The following is a 16,636-nucleotide window of genomic DNA, read 5'->3' as shown; positions in this document are numbered from 1 at the left end:
GCCACTGTCCACAAGGGAGAAAGGATTTGAACCAGGGTCCCCCATGTTTCAGGTCAGTGCATGAAGCAGTGTGCCGTGGTGGGGCTCTGTCCAGCTCTCCCTTTGAAGGGGGTTCATTGGGGCTAACTAATGAGCGCGAGTGGGGCAGGGGGATCAGCTCCCCGGTGTGTCCTAATTCCTGCCTCTCAGCTGGGTGCCTGAACTACTGGACACTGTCATCCAAATACCATTGCTAGAAATAAACAATGAAAAGGTGCAGAACTCCAGGAGCTCAGGACAGGGAGACTAACTCAGGCAATCAGAGCAGCAGATAAGACAAATCTTGAGCTACTCTGAGGCTCCAAGCAGACATGTTACCGAGACGGAAACTGGCCAGGAATTCTCTGAAACGGCGTAAACACGTCTAAAAGTATCAGTTTGCTTTATGATGAGGGGATGGGGGGAGGGAGGTTTAAACTATTTCCCTGAATCACATCTCCCTTGGCAGCTCAGTCACCATTTCAGCTAGAGCAGAGCGGTGGAGCCTGGGCACTGGGCCACTCGGGGCCTTTAACACCACAGCCCTGGGGAGTGGGGGCTGAGATGGACCATCCTGCAAGGAACACGAGTCCTTCTACCATCCACCACACCCTAGTGTGGAACTGCTGCTGCCGGCTCACCCCATCTGTGGGAACTTCTATCCTCTGCCTCCCTCTAGCTGGGGTTTTCCTTCTGCACCTACCTGGCATGGCAGCCCTGTCTGAACCCCAGATCCTGTCCCAGTTTTGTCCCTCTGCCCATCCCGCCTCCAATTTCCCCCCTTCAGGGGGATTTTCCGGCCTTTGATTGCAGGGAGCAGATTCTGATGGCGCGTGAGGGCAGCAGCTTGCAGCTGTTACTGAGCATGTGAGAAGAGCATTAGAAGGGAAGACCGGCCAGACTGGGTCACACCAAAGCTCCATCTAGCCCAGTGTCCTGTCGGCCGATAGCGGCCGGTGCCAGGTGCCCCAGAGGGAATGAACAGACAGGAATTATCCAGGGAGCCATTCCCTGTCGCCCAATTCCCAGCTTGTGACAGACAGAGGTTAGGGCACCATCCCTGCCCACCCTGGCCAACAGCCATTGATGGACCTGTCCTCCACAGAAACACAGAATCCTAGACAATGAGGGTTGGAAGAGACCCCAGGAGGTCATCCAGCCTAAGCCCCTGCTGAAAGCAGGACCACGAATCTCTCTAGTTTCCTTTTCATCACAGGACCCTGCTCAGGAACAGTGAAGTTGCAAGATCTAACAGGAAACAGCTTCAGAAAGAAGGGCAGCTCCTCTTCCTCCTCCTCCCGTGGGGACGAGCAGCCCCAACAGCCTCTCTGCCCCGGCCTCCTTCAACCCATTGCCCCTTCAGCCTCCCCAACTGCCCCCATCACCCCTTTATCCTCCTCAACTTCCCCCATTACCCCTTCAGCCTCCCTCAACTGCCCCAATTGCCCCTTCTGCCTCCCACAACTGCCCCGGTCCCTTCCCCTCATTGCCCTCCTCAGCTTTCCCCTGCCCCCAGGCTCCTCCCCAGCTGCCCTTTCAGTCTCCCCTACATCCAACTGCCTCCTTCAGCCTCCCCAAACCCCGCACCCAGCTGCCTGACCTGACCCCTTTAGCCTCCCTTCACCCCGACTGCCCCTTCCCCACACACTCCTCCCACTGCCTCGCCCCAAGTTCCCGACTCCACCACTCGCAGATCCCCTTCTCCACAACCATCTGCTTCTCCATCATGGGGAACAGGGGCAGAAAATGCTTTTTAAAAAACCTTTTGCAAAGTAAAAAGTAAAATAAGCCAAGTAACTCCCTCCCTTGCTTTGTGCTGGGTGCCCAGCTGTGGGCTTGTGTGGGGGGTGATGGTGTGAATGTGGGGGGGAGGGGTGTTCTGAGCACACTCCGGTCAGGGAAGGGGTGGAGTTGGCCAAAGGGGCAGGTTGAATCTTTAGCAGAGAATTCCTTTCTCCATTGTGTTAGCTAAGCGTTGCTGTTAAATGTCAGCCGACGAATGCAGCATTTGAAACAATCTGATTCTAACCCCCCCACCCTCTCAGTTGCTGTAGTTCTCACATCCTCTGCTCTTGTGATGTCACCACATGGCATGGTGTCTTATTCCCATAGTGTCCTGTAGGTTAGACAGGACTTAAGTTTATAAGGTAAAAACTGAAGCATAACTCCATCCCTTCCTCCTTTGACTTAGGAAAATAAATCCTGTTCCTCCCCTGCCCCAGCCCGACCCAGCCAAGCCCCACCAGCGCTGCTGTGGCCAGGAGACAGGTGCCCTCTCACCTGACCCTGATCTGCGTGGTGAGAGAGAGCTGCGGGGGAGTCCTCTCTCCCTGGGGCAACCTGCACTCCAAGCCCCTTATTCTCAGCCCCACCCCAGAGGCCGCATCCCTAGCCGGAGCCCTCACACCCCTGCACCCCAACCCTTTGCTCCAGCTCTCAGCCTCTCATCCCCAACCCCACCCCAGAGACTGCACCCCCAGCCGGAGCCCTGGCACCCCAACCTCTGCCCTTCCTGAGCCCCCCTCCACACTCCTAACCCTTCAGCCTCACCCCGTCACACACCATCCATGTGCAGAATGAAGTTTGGAATGAGCACCAATAGACAGGTGATGTGTCACACCTCACCTCCGTATTGGTGCACTCAGCAAAATTCATTCCGCACACGGACATAGCAAATTAGAGAGGAAACACTGCTCCTGACTTTCAACCTCTCTCAGATCTTCAATTTCATACGCTGACTGATCAGAATAAAGTGCTCTCAACTGAGCTACAGACCAACAGGGGTTCATAGTAATTATTCAGCAAGGATTTTAGAAGACCTAGAACATTAGAGGAAATCATCACCTGCTAAGAGACAATTAATGGAGAGAAGCAGCAAGATTAATCCCGTACATTGGATCGGCTGTGACTTCTTTGCCTGATTTGAAAAAAGACCAAAAGGACCTGAGTCTCCTCGCTCACGATAGCCCCCTGCTCGGCCAATCACCACTGAGACTCTGAGGGGCGGGAGGCTGAGGGGTCTCAGCAGATGTCCCAAAGGACGGCCCAGGTCACCATCACAGGGGATCACTCTCAGACCCAGACCCACCTCTTGGTGAGGACCTCTGCAATGAGAGCAACCCCCTCCCCCGCCCACACTCCAGACACGTCCCTCCTTGTTAGAAGGAGGGAAGCTGGGAAAAGGGAAAAAAGAAGCAAGAGGCGAAAGGAGGGAGGAAAGAGGAAAAGGGAAACCAAAAAGGATACACCCCAATGTCCCCAGGGATTCCAATCATCAAAACCTAGGGAGGAAATCAAATTCTGCCACCTGAAGCCAGTGCTGTCTGTGCCTAGAATGCTGCCTGCGCCAGGTGGATCAGACTGAACAGGTTCCAAACGTCTCTGAGCCTCTTACCTTCTCAAAGGGAAGTTTCTTTTCGGCACAGTCAGTGGGAGGAAAGGAGAAAACTCCACAGAGGTTCCTCCTCATGCTCACATCCGTGAATCCTAATTCTCTCTCAGCCCTCGAGGAGAGACCTCGCGAAGGAGACTTGCGGCAGCAAAGCCGGGAGGTCTCAGAGACTGGCCTGGCCCTGCACCTCTGTCCTGCCCGGCTGATGTCGGGGTCTCTCTGTGAGGTCACCCCCTCCCCACCACCTTTGCCCAATAGGCCGAGTTCCTGCAAATGCCTTTGTGATGTCACTGCCACACCCACCCTCCCCTCAAAGCTGATGTCCTGCCCTGGCCAGACTCGTTGGGTGTTTGAGTTGTTTCCTGGATCTGGGGTTGCCAACTTTCTGACCCAACAAAACTGAACACCCTCATCCTGCCCCTTCACCGAGGTCCCGGCCCGCTCAATCCATCTCCTCCGTCGCTCGCTCTCCCCACGCTCACTCACTCGCTCGTTTTCACCGGGCTGAGAAGGGCTGAGGAGAGTCCCTTTCAACTGGGTGTTGTCGGGACAGACCTGGGAAGGAGGCTGCCTGCCAAACACCTTTAAGAGGAGCCGTCCTCCCTGTCAGAAAATCATCTCCTCCTTCAGTTCAGTGACCGCCTGAATTGTTCCTTGTCTCGGCAGGGCCGGAGGATTGAAAGCAGCAATGTCAAACCCCTGTGCAGCTAGCAGGAATGGACACAGACTCTCCCTTGTATCTCAACAGATATTTAGTTTTACTCTTGGTAAACTACAAGGCTAAAGGGACGGCCGTGGCACCAGATCTAAGGAATGAAATACAACACAATCATCATCGTTATGCCCATTGTTGCCCCTTTAATCTTCCGTTGTCTCTCTCTGACCACCATCACTCTCCGTCGGTTCACTGAGATTGCCACACTCATTGCTTCCAACACACACCTGATCTCCAATTTTGCAGCCAAAAGAAAAGTGATAGGCTTTCTTAACCATAGTGTTTATACTGCACTTTTGTGATGCAAAAGTCACTTCACCACAAACATAGCACAAGTTATCTGCACTGTTCACACAAGTACGAGGCATCTCTGCTCACTTTGGCTAAAGAGAAATGGGTCCCTTTGCAAAATCAAACACTGACAAATAAGAGAGCAAGACACTGTATGATTTCTGGACCTGATATAGGGCAATTGGTTCAGCTTCATTATGATTGCATCATCCATGACTTCTAGGAATAACATGATGCAATTCATATCATGTATGAGGCAATACCAGCTTCAGATTGTATCCTTCATTGTTTTGCCTAAAAGCAAGTACTGTCCAAAGCCATTCATAGATTTATTCATAGATCCAGTCAAAGATGGATTTTAGTCATTACTGGTTTAAATTGAGATCCCGTCCCTTTATAACTCACTTATCCTCCCCCATTCCCAAGTCAAGGGTCATAAATACTGACCCAATAGCATATCTTGAAAACTAGAGCCAATCAAGAATTTTAAGCATCATTTTCGTTCTCAGTGACCCAGAATTAGTAAAGTTGGACTCCATTTATTTCAGAAGCATTTTGGCTGTAGAGCAGTGTAACAAGCCTCTCCTAGCTGCCTCCTGGTGGGGGGAGGCTGGGGAGCTGTGGGGACCTGTTTGAGAGGGTCACTAGTAGCAGCGTAGCACAGGAGGTGTCCTATCGGGTTGAGTCATTGCAGATGATGATGTAGTGCAGCAGACCCCCGTTTTGCCAACCTTGCATTAGGCAGCTTTCCATGTTAAGCGAACTCCCAATGCCCACAGGTGCAGCAGCCGGCGATTTGTCCTGTGGCCGCTAGGTGGCGCTGCAGCTTCGCACTTTCCTGTTCCCGGGTATGGGAAGGTTTGAGAAGGTGAGCTGGCTCCACCCGGCCCCGTTAGTTGCCGCCAGTGGGGTCTGCTGTGTAAGGGCTGAAAGAGTCAATTTGACTGGCATTTTATGATCTTTCAATCATGAAGGGGAGCAACTGCTTACCCTGACTGAAGCATCTTATCTCGTTTCCAAATTAAAGTGTCTCCTCTTTGTGTGCAAAGAGACACTTTAAGGGGACGCCACAAACGGGAGATGCTTTTGGTTTGGAAAACGAACTATTTTTGCAAAGATTTTTCATCCAAATTGATTTAGGATTAATGGGGTCAAATTCCATGCTGTGCCCTGTGGCTTTAAGGCATTGGAGAACTGCTGAAGAGGTTAAAGGCCGCAGAGCTGGGTAGCTGGGTGTGGGGCCTCCAAAGTTATTGTGCTCTGGTGAGACTGAGCAGTTGTGGGGATTGTGCAAGCTGTGGTGTTTACATGCACATAGAAAATGTAATGAAACTCCATTTTTAAAACCACTCATGTCTGGGAATGGAAGAGAAGCTCTTTGAAATAAGTGTCCCCTTCATACTCTTCAAGATCACTGGCTCCAACACTGCCTCAGGGAACTCAGTGGTGGTGCATTTGAGGGCAGATCGAGAGGTTTTGGTTCAAGTCTAGCTGCTCTCTTACATGTCCTCTTTTTTAAGTGATCTATATTTTCATATCCATCTCCTGTATGTTCAGGAGTTCCGCTGAACGGGGACGTGAAATGAATTTAATCATTCAATATATTCCTGTTAAAATGTACAAACACTGAGGAAAGCTGTCCATCAGCTGAAATCCGTTCCGGTCCTCTGAGGCGCTAGTTTGTTTTCATTCTTGAAACAAAGATAGAGTACGACTGTAGATTTGCAGGTCCTTGTTCTCCACGAGCGATGCCGTGGAGAAGAAGAAGAACCAGTGGCTATCAAGTGGACACTAGGAGTTTAGTCTTGCCTTCCAAGGAGTATTGGGGCAAAAGACATATCTGGCTTCAAGACTACGCTTAATACTTTTATGGAGGGATTTTTTAACAGCAGCCTGGCTCAAGAGCATTGGCCAATATGGACTATATTGTCTTCTTTGCTTCTCTGTCCTAATCTAAAGCCTTTCTAATGCTGTGTTTCAGTTGTCTAATAAACCCTGCTATATTTTAACAGTCTGCCCAGTGTCACAGCAAAACTTGCTGAGGTGCATTGAAGCATGAATGAGGAGCAGTCTCTGAACAGGAGTGTCGTTCAGCTGGACCTGCTGGCAGAGCTCACAGGTTGAAATAGGAGTGTTGAATCCAGAGGCTCAGTCTCAAGTGTTGAAGCTACATGGTCTCTCCTTGTGGAAGAGTGGGACCCCTTGGGGTTCCAGCGCACTCTAGGGGCACCTCCCAAGGACTGTTTAAAAGCCAGGGCATTGCACAGATCCTGTGCATCCATGACACTGCGCCAGATGTTAAGCCTTATGGGAAAAAGATAAAACAAGAAAAGGATCTAAATGTGTATTTACCATTGCACCTCATCAGTCCTCGTGGAATCCTCATCAGTTACAAAGTGTATTAAAACCTTCCCTAAGGCTCACCTCTTGGTTATCAGGTCGTGTCAGTTTTGTTAGAGGGCTTTCCTCCCCGCCCACTTCCCTGGTTCTTGTCACGCAGACAGCAAGCAGCAAAAGACCAGAAGTCCGAAGGGCAGATAGTGCGATGTTTATTGGGGTTATTTCCAAGCAAGCAGATTCGAAGCCCTTCACACCAGTCGGGCTCATCGCTGTACGCCCAGAGAGTCTGTTCCCCAGTGTGCCGTTCCCAGCTCTGAGGCCGCAGAGCGTTTAGCCTGCATCCCCCTTCCCAGCTCTGAGGCCACAGAGCCTTGTCTGTGTCCCTGTTCCCATTTCCCCATTAATAAACCTGATTCCAATTTCCCTTCCCCCTCCTGTTTGACCCCAGTTTATATAGTCATATTCCCAGCTACACCTTAACCAATCATTTTAATGAAATGTAACTAACCAGTCCTAACGTATTGCAACATAATTACCTAACCAATTATATCCTACTATCCTAATTAACTTACACCCAGCAAAATTAATTATACCGCTGGCAGAAACAATTACAGAACCAGAAAAGTGGTGGACATAAAGATAAAACAATACAGAAATGAGGGTACCACAACTGTTGATAAGTGATTTCTTGCCAGACAGGATGCTATCAAACTAAATTTTCTTTAAGCATCTTAATATCTATTTCGTTATCGGGTGGTTCTACCCCTTCCCCCATTCTGTGGTTGTCTTGTCTAGTTAGATTGTAAATCGTTTAGGGCATGGGCCATCTACTATTCTGTGTTTGTACTTTGCCTAGCACAATGGGGACCCACTGTTAGCTGGTCCTTAGGCACTAAGGTAATACATATGATTTATAATAATAATAACTCTCCTGCCACTTTGAGCCAAGGAAGCTGGCCTTGGGACGTTACTGCTTAAAAGGTGAGAAACCTTATGGATGCTCTGAGTGCGGGAAAAGCTTCAAACAGAGCCCTAGCCTGAGCAGACATCGTAGAATCCACACAGGAGAGAGACCCTACACATGCTCTGAGTGTGGGAAAACCTTCATTGACAGCTCAAACCTTGTCAGACATCGTAGAATCCACAGTGGAGAGAGACCCTACACATGCTCTGCATTTGGGAAAAGCTTCAATCAGAGGACGTTCCCTATTAGACATCAGACAAGCCACATGGGAGAGAATGTGAGAAATGCCTTGATTAGGGCTGGCCAAAGCCTGAGCGTCACGGTTTGACTGTTCCCCCATTTCAAAGCAATTGTTAGTCATCAAGTTCCCCCTTCGGGAAATCAGGGAGAGCTGTGTGAAGTGCAGGGCCCCAGGGGGGCCTGAACAGGGGGGAACAACACCCCAGGACTTTTAAAAATGGGAGGGCTCTGCCTTGCCACTTTGTAATGACCGTAAGGGCAAGTGAGGGTGGAGAGCAGTGAGCAGGAGGAAGGGGCAGCATAGGAGTCTATCCAGCTCTGAATCTTGTTTTCTCACAGTAGCCAATACCAGGTCTCCCAAAGCCACTCCTCAAGGCAGCACTGGCCGTTGAACCCAGGATCTTCTGTTTACAAAACAGGCACTTTAACCAGCTAAGCCATGGAACCTGCTGTTATTTAAAGCCTCGTGTCTGCCCACACCTGACTCTCTGCCAATCCCCACTGGGACCTGACAAGTGTTGCTCCTGTTTGGATTGTGTAAAGCAGAGGAGCAGCTGAAGTTTTGCTCCCAAGGTGTGTGTGTGATTCTTTGGACAGGTCTACACTACAAAATTTGGTTGGTGTAATTACATTACTTAGGCTGACAATGCAGTTATATCAACCTAATCCCAGTGTAGAATCATAGAATATCAGAGTTGGAAAGGACCTCAAGAAATCATCTAGTCCAACCCCCTGCTCAAAGCAGGACCAATCCCCAGACAGTTTTTTGCCCCAGTCCCTAAATGGCCCCCTCAAGGATTGAACTCATAACCGGAGGTTTAGCAAGCCAATGTACAAACCATTGAGCTAGTCCTCCCTCCAGATGGGAACTCAACTGTCAGAACTTTCTGGAGCTATGAAATGGGAGAGGCCCAGCCTCTGTAGCAGGAATGCAGGGCAGGCGAGTTCACGGCAGGCATGGTGGGATACTGGTGGAGGCCAGTCATGGTGATATAATGACCAGCAGCATTTACACTGACAATTTGTCTTTTTAAGTTTGCTGCAAAAAGCTCTAGACCTCTCGTCAAGGTGTTTTTATTTTGTCACCAAAACAGGGCAGTTTTGTCGCCAGACGTGGCATTGCAGTGTGTGTACCAGCCACAAGCTGCCAACCGAGGGAGCATTGTGTGTTTTTCACACACCTGAGCAATATAATGATGCTGAAATAACTTTGCAGTGCAGACCTGGCCAAAGATTCACACACACACACACACACACACACACACACACACACACACAGCTTGCAAGGAAAAGCTCACCTGCTTCTCTGCTTTGCAGAATCCAAACACATGCAAAGCGTGTCAGGCCCTGGTGGAGCTGTCAGGGAGTCAGCTGTGGGCATCACTGTGTCTTAGCTCTAGGTAGGCACCATGGCTTAGCTGGCTAAAGCACCTACCTTCTAAACAGGAGATCCTGAGTTCAACTCCCAGTGGTGCCTTGTTGAGTAACTCTTTGGGTACCTGATATTAGCTGCTGTCAGAGGACAAAATACAGCATTGGGTGGGCCTTTGGTCCAGCCCAGGGTGGCTGTTTTTATGGTTTAAATTACACTCACAGGCACTGATAACAGAGTTACTGAAAGTTTGGCAGTTAAGAGCTGATAGGTCAGTGTTCCAGCCCATCACAGATGACCCCCCTTCCTCTGGGACAGGGGCAGGTCTGGGATCTCACACCAAATGCTCATTGTGGCTGCCAGAATCTGTGGGCAGCTCATTTAGTTTCCACCCAGGATTGAGTCCTGCTTCGTGCACCGTGTGTGAGAATGAAAATCCTAAACCGCCCTTTGAAATAACGAAAGCAGCAGGACATGTTATTGTCCCTGTCCCAAAGCAGACAGACCAATGGAGAAATGCCATTGACTCCAGGCAATACTCCACTGCCATTTTACCTTTTTCACTTTGCTAAACTCCCTCCCAACTTTGAGGGCTCCCAGAACCTGATATTGAGCTTGAGCTGAGATGTCTACAGTGCAAATTTACCACCCCATGGCCCTAGCCTGGGAGCCTGCACTGGCACGGGACAGCCCTGGGTGTTTCATTGCAGTGTGGACATAGCCTAGCATTATGTCTACACTGCCATTAACACACCCAAGTCACTATTCTCAAACCCTGGGTCAGTTGATTCAGGCTTGTGGGGCTTGTGCTGCAGGGTTATAAAATTACAGTGTAGACACTTGGGCTTCAGCCCAGCCTCCAAGACCCCACGAGGGGTGAGGGTCTCGAGCCTGGGCTCCAGTCTGAGCCCCAGGAGCCCAAATCAGATCATCCAGGCCAGCTGGGCCAGGGATTTTATCACAGTCTAGATGCCCTCTCAGGGTATGTCTACACTGCAATGTAAGCCCAGGGTTAGCAGAAGTCATGTCAGCAGCTCCAACACATAAACATAAACCACGAGGAAAGACCCACCCCAAATAAGCTAGGCAGTGTCCTTCTCCCTACGGTTCATAAGTCCAGCAACCAAAAGTCCTTTAACATGAGCCATCCCTCTCCCACCCCACTCACAGCTGTTGTCCTTAGTCAGTGCAAGCCCAGAGGTGCCTCTGTAGAGTTCACCTGCCTGCCTGGGTGGAAAAGGGGGAAAATAAGAAGGCACCGTACTCACTGTGTTGTCTAGGGACTCACTCATCCCTCCACTGCCACCCTGTCCTAACATTGATCTAACCCCTAAATTTTAGTATTGGGACCCAATCCCCAGCCTCACTCCCAACCAGAGCCTGCTCATTTTCACCCTTCTCCTCTGTCCCAACCCACAGCCCCCTCCTATTCCCAGTGCCCTCAATCCCAACCCACAGGCCCCTTCTATTCCCAGTGCCCCTCAATCCCAATCCACAGGCCCCGCTCCTCACGCTGCTCCTCAATCCCAACCCACAGCTCCCTCCTTCCTCCAGCAGCAGGTGCTTCAGACCCCTCAGGAAGATTTTCTTGCAAGGTTTCGTGTATGAGTCTGCATGTGGATTTACAGTATGTTGGAAATAGGTTGGGTTGCTTGCCGAAATGATCACTTGTGGCTGGTGTTGCATTCCCAGTCTCCATGTTATTGGGGCAGGAGAAACAAAGGGTTGTTATCCTCGATGTGTGAACCAGGGACTCAACCCTGGGTGGAAACTAAATGAGCTGCCCACTGATTCTGGCAGCCACAATGAGCATTTGGTGCGAGCCCAAACCTGCCCCTGTCCCAGAGGAGGGGGTCATCCATGAGGGGCTTGGCCCACTGACCTATCAGCTCTTAAATCCCAAACTTTCAGTAATTCTATTATCAGTGCCTGTGAGTGTAATTTAAACCATAAGAAAAACCACACTGGGCTAGACCAAAGGTCCATCTAGCTCTGTATTTTGTCTTCTGACAGTAGCCAATACCAGGTGCTCTCAAAACATCTCAACAAGGCACCACTGGGAGTTGAACCCAGGATCTCTTGTTTACAAAACAGGCACTTTAACCAGCTAAACCATAGAGCCTGCCTGTGACTAATGTACAGTGTCTGCTCACACCTGACTCCCTGGGCCCCACCTGGCCCCACAAAGCAGAGGAGCAGGTGAGGTTTTCCTTGCAAGCTGTGTGTGTGTGAATCTTTGGCCAGATCTGCACTACAAAGTTATTTCAGCAGAATTATATTGCTCTGGTGTGTGAAAAACACACAACGCTCCCTCGGTCAGCAGCTTTTGGCTGGTGTACACACTGCAATGCCACGTTTGGCGACAAAACTGCCCTGTTTTGGTGGCAAAATAAAACCACTTCAATGAGAAGAGTAGAGCTTTTTGCAGCAAACTTAAAGTGACAGAGTGTCAGTGTAGACACTGCTGTTCATTATATCACCATAACTAGCCTCTGCCAGTATCCCACAATACCCTCTGTGAACTCGCCTGCCCTGCAGTCCTGCTACAGAGCCATGGGCCTCTCCTTTCATAGCTCCAGGAAGTTCTGACAGCTGAGCCTGCTGCTCTGCTCCAGCAGCCAGGAGCAAATCACTGCTGTGGATGCTGCTCTCTCCCACCCTGCGAACACAGATCAGGGTGGTGGGAACTTCCTTGAATGGGGGAGCACCGGCATCTGAACTGTGACACCCCCAGGACACCCCTTCCCTCGAGGAGGCTCTTACCGTCTAAACAGGGTCGGCTGTTTTCTAGTAAAATCACTAAAAGGGAAGGAGAAAACTCGAAAGAGGTTCCTCCTGGCGCTCAGGTACGTTAACCCCAATACTCCCCCAGTCCTCAAAGAGAGACCTGGAGAAGGAGACTTGCTGAAGCAAAGCCACAGGGTCTCTGAGGTTTCCCTGGCCCCTCGCCCCTGTCCTGCCTGGCTGATGTCAGCATCTCTCTGTGAGGTCACCACCTCCCCACCACCTTTGGCCAATAGTCTGAGCCCCTGCAAAAGGCCTTTGTGATGTCACTGCCTGTCACGGACTCACAGATCGTGCCCACTCTTGGCCCTGTGCGGTCCGTGGGGGGTGCCCCTTTCAGTGCGACAGCTCTTCTCGGGGGTCCACTCTCTCTCGGGGTCAGGCCCCTCCACCTCCTGGAGCTGCCCCTCTCTGAGCCTTAGCACGTCTGTCTCTCGCCATGGGCCCCTCAGGGAGTCCACGCGCTCTGGACCCCCTGGACCTCCTCACCCCCAAAGGGGTTGATGCCCCCTGTTCTCTAGCCCAGAGCGACTCTCAGCCAGCGTAACACAGGAGGGTTTATTGAGAGTTGAACACAGCACAGGAAACTCTCAGGGCCTCAGGCCTGGCCTCTCACAATAACAGCACATCCCAGTCCCCCTGCAGCCAGGTGGGCTCTGCCTGCTTCCCCTCGCCAGCCCCAAGCCCCCCGCTTCCCAGCTAGGCCTCCGATATCTCCGGCCCCAAGCCCCACCGCTGTCCATTGTCTTTTCTCCAGGTAAACAGGGTTGCCTGGGCCTCCTCTCCTCTCCGCCCTCCTCTGGCTGGAACAGGTTGGTCACGGGGTCCTCTCCCCACAGCCCATTGTCCTCCCACTGGCCAGAACCGCCTGTGACTCCTGAGCTGGGTCTCCGGGTCACCAGGTCACCAGTCGCTGGGGTCTCCATCCTCCAGGCCATCAGCCGGGGTCCCAAGTCCCTCTCCGGTCTTCTGTAGCAACAAACTCCCTTTCCCCTCACCTCGTTAAACCAGTAACACCTGGGAACACTGAGTCCCACTCCCTGTGCATGCAAACCACTGGAAAACACAGCAAACCCTAAGAAAATCCCCCACTTCGTCACAGAGCCCAGCACCTCTCCTCCTCTGGGCACCTAGAGCAGAGGCGGCTGGTGCTGATGGCTCCAAGGGAAGGCTTAAAAGCCACAGAACAATTGAGGTCAGGGCTAGAGGAGGGCAGGACCATGCCTAGGTGTGGCCTTCAGACAGGCACAAAAGCACCCAGCCAGGCTGCTCCCTGCCATGCCAAACACCCACTGAAGGCCACCCGCAGACAAGCATGCGGGGCGGCTGCTGATGCTCTGTGGCCATTATCGAAGACGGTAGGAAAGCAGGGCCAGCCCCCCTGGTGGGGCCTCTTACCGTTCCCACTCAAGGTGCTCGCTTTTGCCATGGGGCAGGAGATTTTACCCCAAGAGGCTTTTCCCCAGCTGGCGAGAAGCAGAGAAACACCCAGGCTCCCAAGGCGCTATGTAGCAACCCCCCTCAAGCACAGGGACAGATGCACATTTGGAAGAGGGAAACTGCTCTACACCCTAGCCCGGGCAGCCGCCCATTTTCTTTGGCAAGTCAGGAATGGCAAAGGCGAGATTGAAGCACCTGGGGCTCATGCCCCAGCCTTTGTGACGCCCATCCCCCAGCTCCTTCCCGGGGCTCTAGCTGAAGCCAGAGCATTGGCCTGAGCAGCCAAGAAGAGGTTCAGGCCCTGAAGGGAGCAGGACTTTCAGCACAAAGGTAAAACCGGACAAGCACAACCACGAAGGGACTCAAACCCTCAATTGTCTAATCTAAAGTCAGACGCCTTATCCATTAGGCCACATGGTACTTGTCGCTCTAGGTACTTCTTTGGAAAAGGCAGACACTGATGCGTCCGACGAAGTGGGGATTCCCCCACGAAAGCTCATGCTCCAGTACGTCTGTTAGTCTATAAGGTGCCACAGGACTCTTTGCTGCTTTTGCAGACACTGTGTTTCTCAGGTCAGCTACTGAGGGGGGCCGAGACTCTCTGGGCACAAGAAGTGGAGTTCCCAGCGACACGTGAGACTTAATTGTCTGGAGCCAGGTGCAGGGCTTTGGCAGGAGGCTCGGGCATGGGGCTGGGGTGCAGCGGATGGACCGGCTGTCTAGGTGGGAGATTTAGTCTCACCGAGGAGGAATCCTGATGATAGTCAGTGGCCAGGGCCGGTGCAACCACTAGGTGAACTAGTCGGCCGTCCAGGGTGCCAAGTGGTTGGGGGCACCAAAAATCGCACTCAGGGGAGGCAGTGGAGTGGAGGTGAGCTGGGGCAGGGGCTGGGAGGTTTGGGGGAGAGCTGCCTGCAGCAAGCAATGGGGCGTGCAGGGAACCACTCCTGTCTCAGCTCACCTCTGCTCCGTCTTCTGCCCTGAGCACGCCGCCCCGCTCTAATTCTCCTCCTTCCAGGCTTGCGGCACTAAACAGCTGATTGGCACCGCAAGCCTGGGAGGCGGGAGAAGTGGAGCGGTGCCGGCGAGCTCAGGGAGAAGGCGGAGTGGAGGTGAGCTGGGGTGGGAGCTGCTGCAGGGGCTGCCCGGCTCTTCCCCATGGCCCCAGCCCCGCCCCGCCCTGCACTCCTGCATGGTAAGTGGAGTGACCCAGCCCCAGCCTGGTCCACTTCCTGGCTCCCAGCCATGCCGCCGGCGAGTGCTGTGGGGCGGTTCCCCCTCCTCAAGCTTGAGAGCCAGGGGAGCAGAGCAGGCTGGAGCCCCAGGCCTCCGTGGGGGCAAGCAGAGGGGGGGCTGGTCCCAGGCCTCCTTGGGGGATGGGGGGCTGGCTACCTCCTGCGGGAAGTGGAGTTACCCGGCCCCAGCCTGCTCTGCTCCCCTGGCTCTCAGGCTTGTGTTGGTGTTGGCTAGATTTGTGCGGGTGTTTGTGTATATTAGCAATTGTGTGTGTGTGTGTCAGGATTCATGCATGTGTCTGTGTATGTTTGCAATTGTGTGTGTGTGTATGCGCTCTGCCGCCCTCTGCCGGCACGACAACTATTTCTCTGTATGTCGCAGCCCCATACCGTCGACCCCAGTGGAGATTTCCCCATCTTACAAGGGCTGGCTGGCCTGACCCTTCTCCCCTCTGCGGAATGTGGCGGGGGCTGCAGCTCTCCCCCTGTGGGGCAGGAGTGCCACGGTGTGGGGTACTGGTCTCCAATGCACCAGGAGAGTAGCTCAGTTGAGGCAGGGCAGGGCGTGTGGTGTCCGTTCTGCGTTGCCTGGTGCTGGGCCATTGCACAATCCCCAGCCACGCTGCACAGTGCACCCCAAGAGGGGACAAGGGGTCCAAGCACATGATCCTGCATGGGGATCATTCTCATTGGTAGCCATCCAGTGGCAGTGAGTTCCATGAGCCTTGGCACATGCTGTGTGTTGCAGGAGGTCCTTGTATTGGGAGCTGTGGGAGTGAACTGCGTGCAGTTGTATCTCTGAGCACGATTGGGAATATTATGGTGTGTGTGGGGGGGTGATTGTGAGTGTGGCTGGGGGCGGTGATTGTTGCTCTCTTTGGGGGTTGGGCTAGCATGTCCCTCTGGGTGTGTGGTGTCTGAGTGTTCTTGCGATTGTGTGAGTCTCTTTGTGCGTCAGAGTGTGTATGTGTGTGTGTGTGTGTGTGACTTGCTGCAGAATACAAAATCCTGCAAAGCCATTTCCTAGTGGTTAGCCCAGCAACACACTGATACAAACAGTGTCACAGATGCACACACACACAGAGTAGGGCTCAGCCCCACCAGCAGGGGCAGCAGGGACACACACGTCTCTCCTGGGCCAGCTTGGACAATTTCCCATCACGACCCGGCACAGTGCTGGTGCCCCACACGGGGTGGGCAGTGACTGGGCAGGGGGGGCAGATGTGCCGGATCTGTAAAAGCAGCAAAGAGTCCTGTGGCTCCTCATAGAATAACAGCCGTGTTGGAGCATGAGCTTTCGTGGGTGAATCCCCACTTCGTCGGATGGATTCAGAAGGAAGCACTTTGGGAAAATCAGTCAAGGCCCTTAGCTGAGCTGAGACACAGACCCAGTGACCCCTGCACCACCCTGGGAGGGGAGTGGGGTTGAGTGGTCAGAGCAGGGAGGGGGCTGGGCACCAGGACCCCTGGGTTCTATCCCTGGCTCTGGGGGTGGAGTGAACTGGGATCCAGGACTCCTGGGTTCCATAGGGGAAACTGTTTTTCCCTGTGCTTCCCTCCCTAGTGATCCCAGCCCAGCCCCCTAGTGGAGACTGAGCACAAGTGGGGGGAGTTGTTCTCCCACTTTGGACTTATGATTCAAACCCCTCCCCCAGGGGCTGTGATATCAAGAAATCTGCCCCCCACCCCCAACACAGAGAAAACTGGTGGAATTCTGTCCACACGCAGAGAATTTTCTCCGCCGGGCTCCTTCGGTTCATCTCGCTGCTCTCCCTACTGCCGCCAGACACTGCTCATCTGCATAGCCCCGCCCATGGACACGTGACACCTTCTGTCCTGCTGGTTT

Source organism: Mauremys reevesii, linkage group 17 (assembly GCF_016161935.1).
Source record: "Mauremys reevesii isolate NIE-2019 linkage group 17, ASM1616193v1, whole genome shotgun sequence".
NCBI classification, from domain to species: Eukaryota; Metazoa; Chordata; order Testudines; family Geoemydidae; genus Mauremys; species Mauremys reevesii.
Note: the sequence above shows the minus strand (reverse complement) of the source record.